Raw genomic sequence first — 22,528 nt, 5'->3', positions numbered from 1 at the left:
ACGGCTGGATTTTGAGTGCTGAGAAAACCATATTTGCTAGTGAGGAATTGTCTTTTCTCTCTCTAGTATCACCACACTTATTAGCTGCAAGCTAAAATTTAACCTGTACTTTCTGGAGGGCGTGTGCACAAGCCATTTTAAGGAAAGAACAAAAAACAGGCTTCAACAAAATAAAGGAGTTCTTTACTGATACCTTTACAAACAGCAACTGGGACAGGGAGAAAAGTAAAAGTTGAGAAAGGTTAATGAGAATGTGACATTAGGAGACTCATGACATTTCATCAGCTTCACACTAGAAAGCTTATTCACAAATTGCATTTTGGGATGCTATGCCTTTGTTATTTGTCAGCATAGTCCAAGACAAATAATTGCACTTAGAGAAATCATACATAACAAAAAACAAATAGAAAATTCCTGTGCCTAGCTCTACTGTGTGCATTTATATATCTATAATTATTTCTTGTCTACTGTTCTATTTTCTCCTAAGAATCATAAAGCCCTTTATTGCAGTCTGTGTTTCTCATATCCTTACAATTTTCCATAGGGGCACTAAATTAGTACTTCCTTCCCCTAGTTTGCTGCTGAGCAATGAGGCATCCCAAGTCTGACACAATGACAAGCTTCATCTAATTTCAGAATAACATCAGAAGATAGGCAAAGAAATGAATCTTAGTTCAACCCGTTTCTCCCAGGTTTCTGTTGCCCAAGAAACTGTCAGAAGAAAAACTCTAAACCAAATTATTAAAACCAGCCTGGATATAGTTTTCTTTTGTCAAGATAGGGGGCTGCCAAGCCAGACACCACACACAGAAGCAACAATACTCTTGTTAAAATACACTTTATTCATGGAGACCTAATTTCTGAACAACTTGTTGCTAAAATGAACTTAGTAAAAGGATACATACTGCTTCTCAACTCCGGAGTTATTTGTCTTTTACACAAGTAAAAGACTTTATGCATAAATCCTTTGGTTTTCAAATCAGCATCTATTTGAAAATGAACATTAGATGCTTGTGTTAGAATAGCATTTTCTCAATAGTGATTAAACGGATGGTTTGGATGATATTTCTGATAAGTATTAAAAGAAGCTAGCAATTCTAACAAGTTGGGATCAAAGACAAGCTAGATGTGCTCATTAAGCAAATTATATCTTCTTCAAATGAGAAATAAAATAAAAAAAAAAAAACAAAAAAACAACACCCCCACAAACCACTGAATAGTGACTTTCTTATAGAAGCTTTTCCAAGTACAAGGATTTAGCTTCCAGTGTAACAGTTCTTCACAAAATTAAACCATTTTGTTTTTATTGTTTCTTAGGAGTTTCAGTGCCTAGAGATAAAATTCACTCATCTCTAAAATCCATGGGGAAAAAATAAAACAAAAAACAAAACAAAAAGTATTTTGTTATTAAGAATTCAGCATCACAAGGTCTGTGCACAGGTTAAGACAATCATTTTACATAGACCTTCTTGGTCTGCTAGATTTTGCAAAGCATAACCCAAACATTAGCTGTGCTATATGGGCCAGCTGTTTTCTATCTGTATTCCAATATGAAGCTTTGCATAAGCATGGCGAGACTTGAACGTACTGTGCATACAGTGTTCCATTTTGTCCCAAACTTCATCCTTTTTGGAACTTTTCTCACAGCAGCCTACACAGTGGGAAGCCAGCTGGAAGCAACTAGAATTAAGTTTGACCTCCCAGCCCCTTACAGATTTCCCATGACTTTTCTGCTATACTACAGTTTTTTTTCCTCTTTACACAAACCAACATTGCTTTTGGTCAACTGTCAGCAATACAGGGCCAGAACATGGCTTTTACAATAGCATTTCTGAAGTAACTTCCCTTATTACTTACAACAGTCAGAAATAGTGTAGAGAGGCAGAAAGGGTTTCCAATGCAGTCCTGATGCGGTTCAGGACTGTGGCAGATTTTTATCATGGCAAAATCAAAAGGTTAAGCAGAATTCAGCCCAAACTACAGGCATTAAAATTCAGTTTTCATGAACACAACTGCTTTTTAGTGAAGTACTGCATTAAAAGTAGTGCTTTTCACACTTGGGGCACCTAAATTTACCTCTGTTATAGAACATCAATATTAGTGTAAATCAATAAAATTCAAAATAAGAGCAATATGTTCTCAAAAAATATGAAGAGTGGTCTTGCAAATAAAAAGAAACAAATCCAAATATCTCCTATGGTTAATTAGCTGTTTATTTTGTTTTATCCTTTTTACTAGATTAAAAACATGAACAGAATATGAAGTACAGGGATTGTGTAACATGAGCTTATTGCTAGTCTTTCAGGCACTTGTCACACATTTTCGGTGAATTGTTTCCTTCCTTCTAGGATTATAGTTCTCCAACAGGAGCTCTGTCTGTCTACTCAGAACACTCATATCCCAATGGCATGGCAGGAACATATGTCATTAACTGCTGCTTCTCACCTTAAGAGCAGCCCTTCTCTTCTGGCTTCATCTCCTTTACAGCTACCAAAAACTGGGTGCTGCTTTATCCAAGTACTGACTGCTTGCTACCTAGTCAAGTAACAGTTTGAAAGAGAAGGGAACTTGAATTTGCATTTCTTTCCCCCATCCCACCATGCAGGGTATGTAGCCCCTCAAATTTCTTAGAGGTTGATAATTTCACTAGTTTTCAGGACTGAAAATTGTCTTTCACCTATTTGACAGGCAGTGGAATCAGATGGATACTGCCTTACCCATTAAAAAAAAACAAAAACAAACATACAGCTGTAGCTTTATCCAGTCTTAATATTATCCAGAAGACTGATAACTAAAGTATGCCATGAAAAGAAGCATCTACAGAGCAGAACTCCCAGCCTTATTGCTGAAAGTATGGGGAGACATTTAAATGAACACAGCTCTCTGAAGGTAAAAGATTATAGTTTAGATTCATTATTTCACAATCTCTGCACATTTACAGTACAAGTAAGCATCTCAGCCTTCAAGATAATTGTAATACCTTTAAAAAATCCAACACATAACTTGCAACAATTTTATCAGCATAGAGATTTGTGTAAAGAGAACTCACCAGAAAGTATGCTGCAAAACAGCTGGGCACCACAAAGCCAAGCATTTCCCTTAGCAGCTATTCTTCAATAACAGTTTTCCTTCCCTTGAAGCTGGTTGAGCCATAGTTGATTTCTGACACTACAGCTTTTCCACACATAATAAGTCTGAAATTTAACGCCAGGCCTTCAGACTTTAATAACTTCATTTAATTCTCCTCAGAAAGACCTTTATGTAATTTTCCCAGTATTTAATTCAAGAACAAAATACACATTTACTTTATTAACAAACCATCTCACCTCAGTACTCCTGTCTTTTAAGAGGACTCAGAGCTTTGCTAACTCCCAAAGCCCTTTACTGGTGGCTACTCACAGCTGCAACCCATTTTTAATTGGACATGGCATCTCTCCAGGTGTAAGGACCTCACTAATTGTTTAATTGTTTTGGGGTCTGGTTAACTCTTCCAAGGTCAAGGAGGTTTGCATCCTCTTCTCCCAAGGCTTTGTAGAAAATCCTCTTGTGTTGCTTTCAGAATGAGTAGAAGGCAATTTCTGTGCACAGAGTATATTTGTGACAATTTCATATGGTAATTACAGAAGCTTAAAACAGAAAGTATTCAGGACAGAATATAAAGAAGTAAAAAATTCCTCAGTGTCATAATACTGTGTTGAAAAAGAAAGACTAGTTCGTAATCTATACCAATATGTTCCAGAAATTAAAGCAGGGTTTAAAATTCAAATCAAGCAAATAATAAAAACATTTATGAACCAATATATAAGTGATATGTATGGAAAGTATTTCAAATAATGGGAATTATTTCAGAAAATATTTTTAAAGATACCATTAAAATACTAATTGGAAGTTATCTACATGAAATATGTTGCTGAGTTAATGTTTGCTTTGCTTTGGCTAATGGGTAACAACTTCTTTACAATCTCTTTTATACTACCCAATCTAATAGATTTCAGAAGAGCTATTTTATTTTGCCCTATTCTAAATATGAGCAAAATCATTCTCTTTTCTTTCAGTTTTACACATGCCTTTTGCTGCTTTCTAGTTCTCAGACCATTAGATCAGACATCTATTCTCACTCACAAAAAAGAAAAACATCTGTTCAGTGGCTGATTTTCTCACTGGCTATTTAATAAGTGCTGTATCTGCATCTTTCTTGATATAAGGAAAGGAATGTCTTTTCTGCTTACATTTCTATATTGTATCTATTCATGGCTGAATTTTCAGTACTCCATTTTAATGCAATACTTACATGAAGTTTTGGTAGCAAGCCAAGCTGAATTGTAAGTCTTTATTTTATTTTATTTTTTATTTTTTATTTTTTATTTTTTATTTTTTATTTTTTATTTTTTATTTTTATTTTAGTTAACAATTTCAGTAATGGCTAATTGATTCAGTATCAGCTTTATTATTATGGTTTATATTCAACTTAGATTGAGTAGAACAAGTAAAAAGAAAGCTCTAGACACCTGCCTGTAGGCACAGTGAAATAATTGAAATTTAATCTGTTCTGTCATTTATCATCATCCATCAGCCTGCCTGGAATATAACAAATAAGGCTGCTGCTTCTTGCATTGATTTCTTTCTTTTTTTTTTTTTTTTTCCAACTGCAGCATCTTTTCTCCTGTTATATATAATAACAGTCTCGCTGCACCTGATCTTAGATGAGCATAGTAGTTCTTGGTTATCTTCAAAGGTATGTTCAGAGATCTGTAACGCTTCTGTTCACATAGATTAATGTGATACATCTACATTGCTGCTATTATCCTGTGCTCTGCCACCAACAGTGTTAGCTCTGCAGCTTCACATGAACATGAATTTGTGCACAAGGAAGGAACACGGTCCTTGTTCTTGTCAAGCACATTTGTTACCTTCTGGTGTACTGTTTCAGCAAATGCAGCCTGTAATGACAGGGATCATTAGGTCTGTACTTAAACTTTGATGATATAAAATAATGAAAACCTCAACATATCAATCTTTCAACCATACTGGGAAAGACTATAGAACCAAAAAATAAAAAAAAGGACTGGTGAAGGACTTCAATGACTTCGCACTCAGGAATCCTGAATTTTTGCATTGTTTTAAAGAAATCTGAAGTAATCCCCTCAACCAGGAACTAAGTCGTGTTTGGATCAGGTGATGGGATTCATCTTGGGACTGGATTCAGAAGACTGTGGGAATAATTTCAGCCAGCTGTCTGCAGCAGCAGTTCTGTCTCTTGCGGGAAAAAATGTATTTCCTTTTTTCTTTTTCTCCTTAGGGAATCCTAAGAATTTCCCTGGATGTTTACAACAGATGTTATAAATATTAACAACCCTTATATCAACAGAAAGGAAGACTACAAATATGCATAAATATCTACAGCACTGCAAACTAAAAATCACTCACGCATTCTCTTTCATAGAAAAACTTTAAGAAAATACCCTACAATTCACTTTGTTGAAATTCTTATTTTGAAAAAAACTTGAAGAATCCTGTAATTCTCTTCTAGATGAACCTAAATGCTTCTGTCTCTCTCAGAAATTCATATTACTTTATTTAACTTTAAAAGCTAAAGCTGGCCAACCACGTGATTGACATCTAAATCATGTTTTCTAATATATTGTCTCTATATCATTGTATCTCTGATTATGTGAGGAAGTGAAATTCAATAGTTATCTGACTAACTTCACAGGCATTACATGTCACACTTGAGTAAAAGTGAATATCAAGGAGTCTGGTGGCATTGAGCAGCTAGAGGAAGCATACAATTAGGTAATAAAGCACTTATTTTGTATTTTTCAGAACATTTCCATTGTGGTTTTGTTCTCCATAATTCTTTCTTCTTCCTGTGAGGAAAAAGATGTTAGCTGTGCAGTAAATCCTGCTGAAAAAAGTTTCTTGTGCGAGAGTATGTTTATCACTGAGCTATGTCTTAGACCCTTTTGGTCTCTCCTGGGCATACTTCATAGGTAGTTACATTAAATTCTAGGTGAAACCCTGTAGTTTAAGAACTCAAATGCTGCTGCAGAAATGTAGCCCCTTTTTGTGCTGTTTCACTTTCACGGCATATTTGTACCTAACTACTGTCTGTGTTAAGAAGGCTGTGATCAGACTGTTGATTGAAATCAGTTAAATGGTACCTCTTTTAAAAGGGCAGAAATCTGTTTCTACTCGAGACTTGAATTTCTACTTGGTCCTTTCTGTACTGATTTGTTTCCCTCAGTCTCTCCCCAAAAGTCCTTCCAATATCTTTGTCATCAATACCTCATTTTCTTTCCACATCATCTTGTAAAAAAGACACTATTTTTTTGCTGGTAAAGTGTTTTCTTTATGTAACATTTCCAGTTTGTAGTCACCTGGTGATAACCTGTAATGTGATCACTCCTCTTTCTGGAGACCAGTACACTCTAAGCTTGCTTCCCTCCAGTATTTGGGCTGCCATCTTTAGGAAGGACGAACCTTGAAAGCTTAGAGAGAGCAAAGGCTTCTCTAGCCTTCTCAGCTAATGGCACAGCCATTGTAACATTGATTCTTTTGAAGCTGTTTGTATGTCATTGCTGCTCATCTGTCTTTACTGCCTGGATGTTTGTTTTTCATTAGCTGCTGCCTTTGACTCAAATTCTGACAGCAATACTTTCCTGTAGCGAACAGATAAACTGATGGGGAATATGACATTTATAAAATTGGGATCCATAACTAGTGCATTCTTCAAACTCCTACATTTTTTTTCCATAATTACAACTCTTCTCTGCTTTTTCATTTCTTTTACACAGCAAAGCATACAACAATGTACATAATTTTTGTGTCTCTATCAGCTGATGTTAATTCTGCTGCCTTTATTTGTCAAATTCCTCATAATTTTGCTCTGCACAAAGTTGGAGATGTTTTTTTCGCCTGCAAGTGCCTGAGGTTTCTGCAGTACTGTTTGTTATTCTATCGACTTCACTTGTTCTTCCAGGTTGTAATATTTAAGACTTATGAGGCATTCATTCTCAGTCAAGAAGCTTTCTAAAAGTACACTGCTTTGTATAGATAAATTAATTACTACAATTAAATGCTTGTATATGTTTAGGAATGATTGTTGACTTTCCCCCCTAAGCACATTGTCTTTAATCAAAGACTGCAGAAGTGAAAGTAATCAATTACTTTCTGCCTACTTTTACTAAAAATATCCTAATTTCTCGGATGGGTTAGCTGATTGACTACAAGAGAATTTACTGTGCATACAAAAGGTAAGAAAAGAAGAGCCGCAAACTCACACTGGAAAAGGAGGTCTGTGATAATTTCGGATAATGTTTCCTCAAATAAGAAAAAGAGCTAAGAAAGTAAGAAATTCATAGCATTAAAGTTTGTTTATACTCCAAATTGCTAGCTGCTTTAATTTGTAGCAGTCACATAATGTCCCTGAATGGGACTACAATCACAACTCACAAGACATGTCTCTCTGTACCAGGTTTTTAAAGACAAATATCATGCTCTTTTAGTAATACCCTGAAAGGTAGATTATCTTAGGAGTTATCCTGTGATGCTGCTGCTAGGTTGTCTGAAACAAGTGTGTAATTTCTCTAAACTGCAGTGTAGACCTGACTTTAGTATGGAAAATACCATCTGCAAATAATGTCCAACAACAAAAAAGTCATCTTAATATAAATTTAACACATAAATCACACACTAAGTGAAAAAACATAGATAATTAGTGGCAGCTCTCACGTTACTGCTGCATTTTCCCTATAACCAAGTCTTTTTAAAAAGGTCACCAATTTCATAGACTTTAAATTTTAATAAAGACACATCTAACAAAAACAAAACCAACCAATCAAAGATGCAACAGAAGACATTTGCTTAAATATCATTATAATTGTAAATTCAATGATAAAATAAAATGTGATTATACATCATCTATCTGCGAACTAAAGCTGCATTTGTACCTTCTGAGTGCAGAAAGTTACAACAAATTCTAACTAAGCTGACAACTCTTACCACTACCTTTTTTCCTTTTTTTTTTTTTTTTTTTTTTTTTTTTTTTTTTTTTTTGGTAGGAATTACTTGGCAGCATAATATAATCGTGTTCTGTGACATTGCACCAGGGAGGTGTAGTAATGTATGTCATTGCCTAACGCAAGTATATAGCAGTTACTGCTAGCATGCCTAGCACTAGTATGCAACAGTTGCATGGTAATTGCTACCCATTTACCTTCCCCCTGCACTGCTTGGTAGGAATAGGTAAGGATAATTGTAATGAAGTTGAGCCCAGAAAGTAGGGGTGTTTGTATGTGTTAAGATTTGTATTTATTTTTAATTATTTAATTATTTAATTATTGTATTTATTTTGTAATTATTTTTATTATCCTACCCTGCTTTTATTGGTAATAAATGGAATTGATTTTTTTCCCCAAGTCAAGTCTGTTTGCCTATGATGGGAATTGCTGTGGTGTGCTCTACCTGTCCTTATCTAGACCCGCAAGCCTTTAAACTTATTTTTCACCCCGTGTCCACCTTAGGAAGGAGAGTGGGTACCTGGCTTTCAGCCAAAGTAGACCCACCACACTGTAGAAAAGGAGGCTCCTACATAGAGAAATGTTCACTACAGTGGAACAAAGCTGCTGCTGAAGTGAAGTCCTACACTTAGAAGATTATTTTAGGTAATCTAGGCAGCTGAAAAGCAGATTTTTATTTCTAAGAATTTAAAGCTTTTTCAAACTTTGTGATCTGGATGCCTCTTGGTTAATGAAGAGAAAATTCTCAAATTCTGCATTTTCACCTAGCAGGACATTAATGACTTTATCTGAGATTTATTTAGGGTTTTTTTTGAGGGCCATCTTTACATACTAAGAACATTCACAGTGTCCTGGGGTTAATCTAAGACTACAGTTTAAGAGCCCAATTTTCACCTCCTTGTTGAGTATGATGTTCTGTCACTCTGTGGAGGGTTACTCAAACAGACTAAAACTGTTGACTGCAATCAACTTTAATACACAAAGTTTATCTTTTCTGGAAAGTGTCACTAGCAGTATGTCTATTATATATTGCAGGCTGGAAGCAGACAGTGGTGGAATAGGGTTAGTTGGGTGGGAGAGCTATGTTTAAAATTAAAAGCCGATAGTAACAACATAGTTTTGGAAATAGTTTAAGATTCCTGCTTCTCTTACTGAACAGAAGACTGCAAAATGGGTCCCAGAGGAGGAGCATGTTGGATCTCACACTGGCATTGTAGACTGCAGGGGTATTAGGCAACTGGCTTCATACAATGAAAAAAAAAAACCCAAAAAACAAAACCAACAAGAATTTCTGTTCAGTAATTATGGCCATGACTCTGCAAACAGCCAAGCATGTGATAGTTTCCCTGATGCTTTGGGTATCATTGTCCAGAAAGCAGCAGCTCTTTATAATACATAATGTAGCCTGTCTTCATTAACTGCTGGTCTATTCTCTTGAGTAAATTTCTTGCAGTGTCATTACAATTCAGAGCTTTTGTAGATGTTAAACTGTACTGAATAATAGATGATTTTATATATAGTTTCTTCATGCTGGCAAAAGGAAAGGAGGTTTGGGCTGTTTTGCATTGCCTTAGGGGGAAGTTACTCAGTGATTTCAACTTTTATTTTTTTGCTGATTTAGGGAATAATAACCCTACACGCAATAAGTAGCAGAAAGGATGCCTTTTATTTCCCTTTAAAAGTATTTCACCAGGCAGGGACATGTATGTTATATTTTCAAATCAGCTATGCATACATTCATACATTTAGGCACCCACAGTTTATATTACAGTCTTTATAAAGTTAAGACACAAACACAACCTCCCGCAGCTCCTCCAAACTGCATTAAAAAAGAAACAAGGGCAGACCCCCAGCAGGTGGCAGCCAACTCTAAAATATGTCTAAATTAGCCCACTTCAGTGTGTGAATAAAAAGATCTAGAGCGCAGATCATGCAAAAATAAGCAAGCAGTGTTTTAAGAGGCAATTTCACACGTTTATTGTCCTACCTTTAGGTTCTGAACCATTTCTTTTTTTTTCTTTACTATTTCTTCTTCATAAATGAGGTGGCAGTTTTCCTTGGTTTTAAGTGACAAAATGCACTATTTTAACCTATGGCAGTTTAATAGTGTTGTATTATCAGGAGAGCTATCATCTCTGATAACTGATACTTCCCTTGAAAAATATTTAGAGGTTCAAAATAATATTCCCCAGGTTATTATTGATCGTATAACAAACTTGTATTTGATCAAATACAAGCATAAATACCTCTTATTTTTCCAAACCAGTGCTAAAATAATCAAACATTTTTTTTACACATATCTCCAAAAGTAATCTGTATGTAAGTACTTTTGAAAAAAAAAAATGTTCTTAAGAATGAGCAAGTATCCTTATACACAGAATCAGAATGAGCACTAGTAGCAGGTCTAGTCTAAGGGAAGATGCTTTGTGCAGCTCAGCCTTTAGTGTAATGAGTAATGTCTGATTTGCTGTTAATTTATTTGTGCTGCTATATATAAAAAATATTTTTCAGTGACTATGACAGGATTAAAAAATAAATTGATTTTTTCAGTTCTGAGCAGTCTACAAATTACAAGCATTATATTACATAAAAAGACAATCTGAGTCAAAATATATCTATTTGGTAAAACCATTATTGAGAGATAGCAAAAGTTCTTTTTAGGTGGCCAAGGTATAGCCACTCTATCATAAGGAAGGTTGAAATGTGCCCTCACATGATGCTGATTGCCTAGCTAAGCCTATGAGCTAAAGGGCTGTTGTCAATGGCAAGAAAAGAGATTCCTAGTGGCAGGGCAGGAGCATATTTTCCAGCCTATTCTGGAAAGACTGCTTCTGGGTTTGGTCAAAGAGTGGCTTTCTACCATCCCTATTTCTTGTCCTTGTCCATTTTCGAACTTCAGCCTGCTAGGCAGAGCACCCGGGGATAACCTGAGACAAAAGATAGGCTGTAATAACAGTCAGTTATGCAAGAACATGAATTGGGTATACTTGATGAGTGAAAACCCATATGCTTGAGCAGGCTCTGACTGCAAAATTCTAATTGATTTCTTTAGCAGACTCACTGTTTGCCCTCCAGCTAGGGTGAAGTTGCTGTATCAGGATGTGAACACCACTGCTTAGCTAGCAAGGTGCTTTGTATTTAGTGCTGTTGTCAAACTCCCTGCAGTGCTTAACTCTAGTTTGGAGATTCCTCAATGCATATTCATATCCAAATCTTTGGCCTTTATTCCCATTCTAGTTATTCACAAATATTGTTATATTAAACAGAATGGAAACACTTTACATTATTCACAAGCGGGACTTTCATGAGGGTTGCATGCTAATCTCAGGTTTGCAAGCAGAATTAAATCAAGATGCTAGATGAACCAAAGGAAGGAGCTGAAAGACTGGTTGTGTGTGGTTGTGTGTGTCCAGTTTTGTTAGTGTGAACTACTATCAGCTATCTTGTAAAGAAGGGCAATTCAGGTTTTGCATGTGAACAGTCAGAATTTCTGTTTTGAAAGAAAAAGGATTTTTAGCTTTTTGTCTTTCAGAATGCAATGATTTTACTAAAACTTAAGGACTTTTTAGCCATTGCAGTTTTGCTGAATCTCTGTGCTTGCACCAGTGACTGAAGTAGCTTACACATTCTGTGCCAGACATTTTCAGTTTGTTTTATAAGAACAACCAAACTGAAAATCTTTACATATTTTCCTGCAGTTCTTAGGACATACAAATCTGACTTATTCATAAGATGTTTTTGGAGATTTTTATTTTTTTTTTTCACCTGAAGGAATGTATGCCACAACAACTACAATCTGCTTTGCTCAACGTGCCCTGCTTTTGCATACTCCTTAAATGTCACAAGATCTTAAGCCAACACAGTAAGAACAAAGAACAAGGAATCTGTGAACTGTGTCCTCTCCTGATAAGGCACCAGGCTTTCTTACATGAATGCTTAAAAATTACTCAAATTACTTAAAAAATTTAAATATGAAAAAAGTGAAATTTGTGTTAGCAATTAAAGATGACTTAATATGCAATATTTTTAATGTTACTCATTTTTTTATTTGCCAAGAACTAGTTAAAAATTATTTTTTTTTTCATTTAGCAATAGTTGCAAACATTACAGCATAAGCTGACATTCCTGAGCAAACTACTGCACCTAGCTGTGAAAATGGAAAAAGCTAGCTGCACCTTTAAAACAAGCATCATTTAATAATTTTCTCATGTTCTTTAAATGATTTGGGATCGTACCATTTCTCAGCTTTAGAGCTCACCTTTAAAACTGACAAGTATCAAAATATTTTGGTGCTCTTCAACTAATTGAAATAATTTAAAGTCCCATGAGCTTTATTAATGAGCTTGCCTCTCTGTACCTGTGAAGCTTCATGGTGTACACTTTTTCTGTAATATGTCTGAATCCGTTTTTTTGTTGGTTTTTTTTTTTTCCCTTTGAATAACAGAATAGTTATTTTCCTATGATTTAGGGCACTGAAACTCTCCAAGTCAGTTTCCTCCTTTGTAATCACTGTATGAAATTATATAAAAGGAATAGTCACTGATTTAAATTTTCAAAATCTAGGAAGTATTTTGACATACAAAACATTACATTATAATTAGATGTTAATTTTTCAGATGTTATCTGGGGTTTGGTTTTGCTTCCTATAAGAAAAAAGAATCCTCAATGTTGCAGATACTACTTTTGGGTAACTACTGACTTTTAAACAGTGATCACTCTAAATAAATAAAATAATTTTCCAAATTGCTGAGATCACAACCCTTAGGAAGTCAAACTAGAGATGTTCACAGAGGTCACAGTGTGCATTCAGACTTTTTTGAAAATATGTAATTGATATGAATGGACACATTGATATCATTAAAATACTGCTCATGGTATTCATATTTCTGAATTAAGAAACACACACCTGGAAAAGGCCATACAGAGGTGGGAATATGAGTCTGTGAGTAGCAAGAGACCTGGCTACTTTTTCAGGTGCAGTGCAGGTGTTAAGTGGCTGGGAGGAGCTTCCCTGCAATCGGTCTTGTGTTTTCAGGATATAGATGTTATAAAATCCACCAAAAGAGAGCTATGCCCCAAGAAACCTTGCCGCAGAGTTGCAGTTTCTGGAGCTAAACCTGCTTGAATAGTGTAATTTTTCTTCTTTACAGGAGCCAGCAAAGTTTTTATAAAATACTGCATTCACTTCAGAGTTTTCCTAATTTAGTAAGAAATTATCCTGAATCAGTTATATACACTGAATTTAATCACAGACACACTTGTTCCTACCTTAGATGATGTAAATGTCAGCTCCTCATTTCTTCTCATTTGTAGCAAGGCCCAAAATAGCTCCTCCAGTGTCCAGTTGTGCTATGTTGACGATCACTGATTACCCAGTATCTTTTATTGAGGACACATCTAAATCACTCAGTGTAGTCCGGTAGGGAGAACAGTGAACTAGTCCTGTCAAGGCAACAAACAGATTTGGTTCATTATGAATCCTTTATTTCCCCAAACAAATCTTTGCACTTTTTTTCTTTAGAAACTTATGTTGCTCTTATCAATTTTAATCTTAGCTTTCCTGGGGGTTCAGAAGGGCTGCTTGGTTTTACAAAACAATAGGGATAAAATCAGAAAGAAGCCTGCGTGTTCAAAAATCCCCAAAGGAAATGACTTTCCTGTGCTTTTCTAGTTGTGTTTGTTATATATTCCACAAGAAAAAATTGTTAAACATGTCTGAATAATTTTCTTCCAAATTCTACCTTCATTCTCCCCATCTCTCTCATTTCAATTCATGACAAAAATGAGGTAGTGTAGAACAGAAACATGTAGACAGCTTAATAATGTGCTGGAAAATCTTCTCAAAACTACCTGGATGCATTCCCAGATACAAATCTTGCAGTCTTGGTTTTTCAGTGATATAATCTCTTCTGTGATGTAGTATATTAGGGAGGACATGAGAAAACCTATTCAAACAAGAAGTTATTATCACTAGGAAGAAGTAACGCTGTAAAAAGTAAATAACCCAAAACAGAAATAAAAGGGAATGTTTCAAAACTGTCAAAGGCGCATTTTAAACCCCCTTGTTTTAACACTGTTCTTTTCTGCGTTCAAAGGTTCTGGTCTAAAGGTCAAATATGAAAAAAAATTGCAAGCAAAGGTGCTGTCATGGTATTTCCACCTTAACGAGAACAAAATGTGGTAGTGATATTTTTTTTGCTTCCACTCAGGTTTTTTTCAGCAGTTGTCTTGTCTAGCAAATCACTTAATATTTTACAGTAGGAATGATAGAACAACAGGGAAGAATCTTCCCAAAATATCCAGTTCGTACTCATTCTTTGGTGCATAATAAAATATATCTACATAATCCCCACTGTATAGTTATCTGTTGTACTTCTTAAAAGTACCACTGAAGGGAATCTTGCTTCAGAGAAAGGGGACTGTTGAAGTTGCAAAGCTTTCCTTAAAAACCTAAACAATTATTTGGTATATGTTTTTGATACTTTAAAGTAAGCTAATTTTTTCTTCTGCTTGTAATTACTACTTAGGACCAAGGAGAGCAATCTTTCATATAATTTTATGCATTGGAAGTCTTGATACCCAATGTCCTTTCTTAGGATTCTCTTTGTATTTAAAACAACCAATTGAGAGAATGCTCTTCTTGGTGCTACTGACTTTGATCTTTATCATTTTTACACAGTTTGTTCACTTTGTCAAAATCATTTTGGTTTCTTATTGTCCTCCAAAGAGCTTGCAAGTATTCCTAGCATGATAGCATCATTAAATTTTATGTGTACTCTGCATTCTGTGATCCAGGCTGTTAACACTAATCTTATGAATGTGCCCTGTGGAAGTGTCAAAAACATTATTGATGTCAAGGTATAACATAACCTTGGACCCCTTTTACTCATTAGGTTAGTTGCCTTGTCCATGAAAGAAATTAAGAGTCATTTGACATAATTTGTTCTTGACTGATCCACACCACTTGTTTAACATTGTCTCACTATTTGCTAGATACTTACAAATGGGGTGTTTTATGATCTTGTGTTCTTTCAAAAAACAAGCTGGGGTGGCTGGAACAGATTTTTCCAGAATGTCCTCCTCTCACCCTTGTTACTCTTCAGAGAAAGCTGCTGTATTTACCTACCTCTTCCTTCCTGTACTGCTAATAATAAATGTCTTAGCACAGCATAGCTAAACAGATGTAACTAGTTTCCCTGGTAGTATCAAATGAATTAATCAGGCCTTCTGATCATCTAAATATCCTCCAAACTTCTATTTCCTTTTATTTGATCCAAACTTCTGTTTTTAAAATCTATCATTTTAATGATTAAGAATTTTTATGAAAAGAGGAAAAGACTTTGACTATTTTACTCTTCTCTATTTCTTAAATCCATCATTTACAATTCTGTCTTTTTCAGCATAGGATCGATGCAGTTTGTTTCATTCTTCTCCAATGTAGTTACGTACATCTGTGTGTCTAAACACAGGTGAAATTTCTTGTTTCTATGTTCTTTGCTAATGGTAAGTCATCTCGCAGCTTCTCCTCTTTGACTTTTCTCTCTGTAATATTTTTGTGCTAATCCTGTTATTGCATTCTCTATTTGGAGGTCATTAAAGGCCTTATAATACAGATGTATTTGTCTATATCTAAATTTTTCCTGCATATTGTGCATTTTAGCATTTCATACATAATGTCTCCTTTAGGAGCTATCAGGTACCTGATTCTGTTGAACTGGTTTTTGAAGTCTGTTTTTCTCATAATGCTTCTATTTCTGTAAAACTTATCTCTTAATAATTCACAAAGACTGCTTACTGACTTCAAAATATCACCTTCCTCTTCGATATTCATTAAAATAAAATTTCTGATTCCAGTGTGCCAGGAATATTTCAAGAAGTTTTGGATTGTTCTATCCTATTTCCCTGTATAACTTTAAGAACAAACAACTATTATTACCATGTGAAACCCTCTGGAAGTTTTATTTGCTTTCAAATATCCTCATCTACATTCTCTTTATAACAAGATGCCTACAATAAATTCTTACTATGTTATTCTTTTCTCTTTCATTCATTCGTAGGCACAATGAAATTCTTTTCCCTCAAATTCCAGTTCAAACTTTAATTGTACAACATGAACAGAATTATATTAAACAAATTATTGAATCAGAATGTAGATTCCACTAATGCAGCCACAAAGGAAAATAGTTTAGAAAAGATTATACCTTGCTTATTCTAAGCTTTGGGAAAAGGTTAAATGATAGAGCCAAATTTTATGGCAAGGGATTGATGTCAGAAATGATAGAGCAGGGAAGAGTAAAAAGAAAATGTTGACTTCAACAAGGCAGAGGAAGGAAAAAAAATATTCTAGATAAGAGACTTAATATCAGAGAACTAGGCTTTCTTAAAAGCCTTTGATTACAAATATGTACATCAAACTGCAAATATTATGGTATTTTTTAAAACTACATTTTGGTTATAATATAGTTTGGTTGCTAAATTACAGATTTCTGTCATTTTGCAATGCCAGAATTGGTTGCACCTAATAACTATGCCTTTATTTTATTATCAGTTTTAAGAAGACTGAGAAATTTGGAAATGAAAAAAGAACCAAAACAAAACAGAAAACAACAAAATAAAACAAAACAGAAAAGAACAAAAGTAACAAATCTATTTTGGGCAATACTGACCCTATCTTCAAATTTAGTTCATAAAACATGCATGTGCTTTGCCTGTGATTTTCAGCAAGGATTTTTAAAGTGGTCCCATAGTACTATACCTAAGAAAACCCATGTTTTTATCTTAGGAAACAGCAATGATACTTCTGTGATTTAGTTTTACAGTGAACCAGATTATTTACCTTCTCTGAGTAACCTTTATCTATCTGCCAAGTTACAGCTGTGTGGTGGTAATAATCCCCACAGAGTTTTTCTCTCTGAATGTTCCTGACCATGCTGGATTACAGACTTAATAGCACCTTTGGAGAATAGCTGCTGAAAGGCTTTCCTATGCACCTTGTTAGAATGGAGGATGAATTCGGCATGCAGTGTACACTGGATAGTCTATAAATTCTCGTTTGTGGAATCATAGGTGGACAATTTATATTTCTTTCCCTGCTATATCTACATTTCATGTTGACAACAAAGGGGTGTATGGCATGGGCTATATGGCATGGCTCACTCCATCTGTTGTTTTTTTAACCCTATACCTATGTTCTCACTTTTCAAATGTTCGTCTTTGGAGTCTGCTTCCTTCAGAAAGATTAGCCACACTGCATTCTGAATGGAGTTGCAGTTTTCTGAAAAAGCACCTCCAGAAAAGAACTTCAGTGCAGCAGTATGAAGCATAAGATGCCCTGTCTCCTGTCACAGCAGTCTCCATAGCCTGGGGTTAAATATCACAGCTCTGTTATGCGATATCTAAAGAGGTTCAACCATCAGAATGGTCTTAATAATGAACTACCTGAAGTAATTCAAAGAAACAATAAAGTGATAGTATTTTACAACTCTGCTTTTGTGAGCACTACAGTCTGGATTTTGTCCTGAGGCTTCCAAGCTCAGTCATTGAAACACAAATAATCAGTCACTCATCTCTTTCCAGACATTATTTTGGAGACACCATTCTTCACTTTATTGAAAGAACTAAAACATACATTGAAATAATATAGATTATATATATTTGAAGCTATTAAGGAACTTTTGCATGCTATTGTATTAGGAGCATTATTACATCTTTATGAAATGTGAAAATCACTCATAACTGCTGTGAATTTTTTAGGCACCTTCAAGCAGAACACTTTCTTCAATATCCTGTTTCTGTAACACTTTCACTCTTCAGCAGGCCGAGACAAAATGGACAACAACTTAGTGTTGTTGGAAGAATATGTCTACATCCATACTAGCATGCACTTTAGCACAGCTGGAGAAGATCACTAGATTGGGGCAGCTGCAGCTGGAAGACTTGAAGCTGATCTCTATGTAGTTTTGGGACTTGGGATTAGATTTAGTTGGGTCCTCTGAGCCAAATATCCTCCCCATAGGCATGTTGAGAAGCTGACTAGTCACTATTTCAGCACTTCATGTAGTCCCTTGGGGATCAGATATAGTGTATGCCTGTTGTGCACCTAAGATCTAGCTTCCTCAGAAAGGAGCCTGACAGCTAGTGGATTCCAACACTATTCTATCAACAGGGCCAATGCACAGTAACTGAGGATTCCTGCACACTGAAGCCGGCTCGTGTTAAGTTTCTCATCAACCAGCACCCCCAAGTCCTTCTCCACAAGGCTGCTGTGTATCTCTTCTCTGCCCGACCTGTAGCTGTGCCTGGGATTGAGACTTCTTGATTACATCATGATGAGCCTAATAAAACACCTGGCTGTGGTACGGAGAAGTTTACACTTACAAAAGGAGAGAGTGATGTTTGAGACACTGAACTGAACAAAAAATCTCTGAAAAGGAGAACCATGCAAACAAAATGAGAGAGAAATGCAAACAGAGAAGGAGACGGAGAACTGTTGGGAACGTTTGCCTGTGTGACACAGTCAAATTGTAGTGGTTAATGGCAGAAATAGGGAGTAAGAGACAAAAATAAGAAGCAAAAATTCTGGGGAAACAGCTGAATATTGATACTCTGCTCAAAGTATATGGAAAATAATATGACAATGTTCATTTTTTAAAAGTGTATAATCTATAAGTATATAAATAAATATAAAAATATATTTCACACAACATAATGTATATAAACTATACTAATATAAAATATATTAAAGTGCAAATGAATTTGCATCAACTATGTAAACTAGTAAGTATAATCATATAAAAATTGTAAATATAGAAATATATATTTATATACATATGGTGAATTAGCATTTGCTGTAGCTTTAACAGCTGTTTCCACAAGCCTTTTGCATTGTCAGAAAATGAAACCTTAGGGAGATTATGACGTTTTCCCAATTTTTTTATTTATATGTTTACAGTACATCTACTGTTGGTGATAAATCATTCATTTAAGGTTCATGAAAAGGTTCCTGGCTGTAATTTAATACTTTTTTACTGTTTACCAACAGAAACCTGGCAGTGTGTACCCAGCTGGATATTGCTGTCTTGTGAGGGGTTCCATGTTCATAACATCACTTATGGAGCACGCACACTCTCCACATATACATACCCTAGAGCACTCAATCTTTTATGGTATCTATCTTTCCCATTCAAGTATAATAACCACAGATGCCTCCAGATGCTGCAGCAGCAGATACACTCATTATGACAGCCAGCAGGAAACAGACCTTTTTGGGTTTGAGGAGGGAATGGTACCTTGCTATTTGTTACCCTTCTGCATGGATTGAAATGCTGAACCACACAGGTTTGTAGGATGAGTGTGAAGGAACCTACAAAGAGCCCACGGCCGCTTCTCTAAATGGTGTGAGATCCTTCAAGTTGTAATCAGGCTAGAGCTCCCTGGACTTTCCTGGCAACCAGTGGTCTCTTTTGCCGCACAGAGACTTCACTGACAGCGCACCTGAGGTGGGCTCCACCTGGAAGACTGAAGAGACAGGAAAGAGAGGTATCAAAAGGAGGTTGAAAAAGTGTGTGATAGGAAACTATTAAGACATTTGATGTGGGTAGGAAAATAAGCTAGAACATGAAATAATGAGCTGCAAGGAGCTATGGTGAACAGAAAAAACACATTCCTTTAAAGTATATAAAAGTAACTACAAGAACAAAAAAATCCCATGTAATTTAATTTAGTGAACAAAAACCCGAACAAAAACAGATTGTGGGGTTTTATTTTTTATTTTTTATTCCTTTTGGAGCTCATTATTATGTACACTTAATGAATATGAATAGGTGACTAGAGGGCAAAACTCACCTTTTCTGAACCTGTTGTATCTACAAGTTGTAAAGATAACTTAGAAGTTTGTCTCTACCTTGAAAATCACATAATTGCAGAACTTTTCAGAAGAATTTTCTCAAGAGTAGTCTCATATTTTTAAACCTTCCTGTACCATATCCAGTTTTAGTGAGAAGTTATTTACATTTCTGACTAAAAGTCTGCAAGTTTTACTCTTCAGACATCCATGCTCAGATTTGTAAAGTTAAACTGGGATAGTGTGGGAGGAAATCTTAATATGGTCCAGATAGTTCACCTCACTTAAGAACCTCGTGTTCCCTTCAGATCAATAGAAACAATAACTAATTAATTTATATATGTCATGAAACTTAGCAGGGCAAGAGAAGGAGGTTAAGAGACATGATGAAGTTAACAGAGCAAATAGTGGCAGAAAAACATATGAGAATAAGGACACAGTCACTTCTACACATAGCCCAGGATCATGTCACCAACAGCAGTTAGATATAAATGCTACATGAATAAAATGAATAAAAGTATGACTAGCATATAAACAATGTCCTTCCCTTTTATAGTAGAACAAGTCATTGTAAAGAAACTATCTCCAGTTTATCTTTTAGAGATAACTTTTACACTTTAGCCTGTCATGGATGGTAAGGCCTTAACTTTTGTAGGTCTGCAGTTCCCGCTTGAAACTCTTACATCTGTGACTTTCATACCATCTTTCATTTTTTTGTTACCAAAAAGCTTTTTGAAGATCTTACAAATGTTAGAGTAACTTAGCTATTTCATCCCTCAGTTCTTTTACTGCATGAGTTCTGTATGTTTCTGGTGATTTCTAATTTTGCATTGTATCAGTAAATTCCATAATCTGTTACTTAAACTTTGGATAAATCATTCAATAATACCTCATAAAAAATAATTTTCAGTATTGGAATTTTCCTAGGTTTTGCTATCACAAGCAAATGACAAACATAGACGGCAAGAGAAATTTAAATGGTCATATGGGTTATTATCAGATAATTTATTTTCATCCATTTGAGAAGTTCACAATGTAGTTATCACATGAAAATGCTGATCAAATGAAGGTGTGCTCATCTCAATGCAAAGTAAAATTCGTCAGCATAGGCCAAGGTTCAGTGGTCCCCAGTTCCAAAGGGCAATGTAACTGAAACACTTGCAGGGGAAAATATTCTTTGTGCATTTTTTTCCTGTATTGGATTATCACCTTGACCCAAAATGTAAACATCTGGAATTTTCTTTCACAGAAAAAATCAGAATGTACTCTTTTATTCTGGAACACTAAAGTATTTTTTGAGGATTTCCATCAGGAAGTAAATTTCAACTGCAGCCAAATATTTTACTATCATTATTAATACTTCTTTTTATAATTTTATTTCAACTTTATATGCATGTTTTCTGACAACATGCAGTTGTCTTTATCATACTTCATGTCCCTACATCAGTGAACAGGCTGGTCATAATACTGAGGCTTGTTGCATAGTACTTGTCCTCTCTCTCTCTCAAAAGATTTTCTTTTAGAAGTGCCATTTGTCTTCGCTTGAACTCCCTTGAATGAGACCTTACTGCTGACCCTGTGGATTCATCTTTGACACTGTGATGTATTTCACCCTCAGAACCTAGGTATTATAAATTTACTTTCGTCAGCTCTATTTTCAATTCCTTTAAAGAAAAAAACCTAGCATGTTTCTTAAGACATGGTATTTCTTTTGAAGTCATATAGAATATCTTTTAGCTCTGCTCTGTCCATGATGTCATCTTTTTGATTCAGTGTCTTATTCTTCCTTTCCTGCCTTTCCAGCTGGAAAGACAATAGCTTCCTCTTTGATGAGGTCAGGTTGTGGTCATTCCTTTCTTCATTACTTGTTTCTCTTGATGAAAACCTCTAACGGTTTATTTTTAGGGAAATCTCCGTTTTTCTGCCAGTCCCTGTTCTCACAGCCCTCTCCTGCCTCTGAATGGTGACATCTATGGGGCCTCCTTCTTATATTTGCATTTGATTGAGATCCCACCTCAGCTATCACTTCTGCTCTTACGTCATGAGGCTGTTTCCCACATATGGAACAACTCGTAGGTGGTAAGTCAGGTAGGAGCATGAAAAATTTGTGGGATGTTCTGGGATTGAGCCTTATATTAATAACTTGGAAATTAACTGAAAATATCAGCACTTGTTGGAGTACCACAAGACTTAGTATATTAACTTCTAAATTTTTTTCCGCATCAGGATTCTTCTCATATTGCAACCATTTTAGAATCAATTTTTAATTGTTATAAATTTTTAATTTTAATCCATTTTTAACATGACTTTAAATCTGGAACATCATTGTTTTTTCTGTGGAAGACAAGCAAACTTAAGCAAACCTGCTGAGAGACAATTTACAACCCATACTCAATGTAATTCTTAAAATACTGCTCTACTTTCTCCGTTTAATGCTACATGCATTTAAATAAGCTGATTTTTTAACTTTGCATTGACTGCTTCTTTTTATTTGGAAAAGGGGTGTGTTTTGCTCTGTATTTTGATTATTTCTTTTTTACCTTTCATTCTGTAATCAGTCAAATTATACTGGAAATGGAAAATTAAAAATATTTGAAGAATGGCTTTACTTGCCTAAACCATAGTTTTCACACTCAATAAAGGGGAATACTTTGACCTCAAGGCCTAT

The 22,528-nt window shown here is 35.3% G+C and overlaps 1 long non-coding RNA gene across 7 annotated transcripts in view; it reads right to left on the bottom strand.

Moving 5' to 3' along the window:
• Positions 1–832: 832 nt before the first annotated feature.
• LOC136022933 (uncharacterized) overlaps positions 833–22,528 on the bottom strand; it is a 56,271-nt gene continuing 34,575 nt past the window's right edge. For 3 of the 7 annotated variants that reach the window (XR_010616399.1, XR_010616403.1, XR_010616405.1), the window contains exons 3-7: positions 19,307–19,535; positions 13,869–13,963; positions 13,287–13,460; positions 3,050–5,867; positions 2,193–2,535 (exon numbers count right to left, since the gene is read on the bottom strand). This is a non-coding gene — a long non-coding RNA (uncharacterized LOC136022933). Of the gene's footprint in view, positions 987–2,192; positions 2,536–3,049; positions 5,868–13,286; positions 13,461–13,868; positions 13,964–19,306; positions 19,536–22,528 lie in introns of those variants that run through there. The other 4 variants (XR_010616402.1, XR_010616406.1, XR_010616404.1 and 1 more) reach the window with 4 other exon arrangements.

Source organism: Lathamus discolor, chromosome 1, assembly GCF_037157495.1.
Source record: "Lathamus discolor isolate bLatDis1 chromosome 1, bLatDis1.hap1, whole genome shotgun sequence".
Classification (NCBI taxonomy): domain Eukaryota; kingdom Metazoa; phylum Chordata; class Aves; order Psittaciformes; family Psittacidae; genus Lathamus; species Lathamus discolor.
Note: the sequence above shows the minus strand (reverse complement) of the source record. Positions and strands in the feature narration are given on the sequence as shown.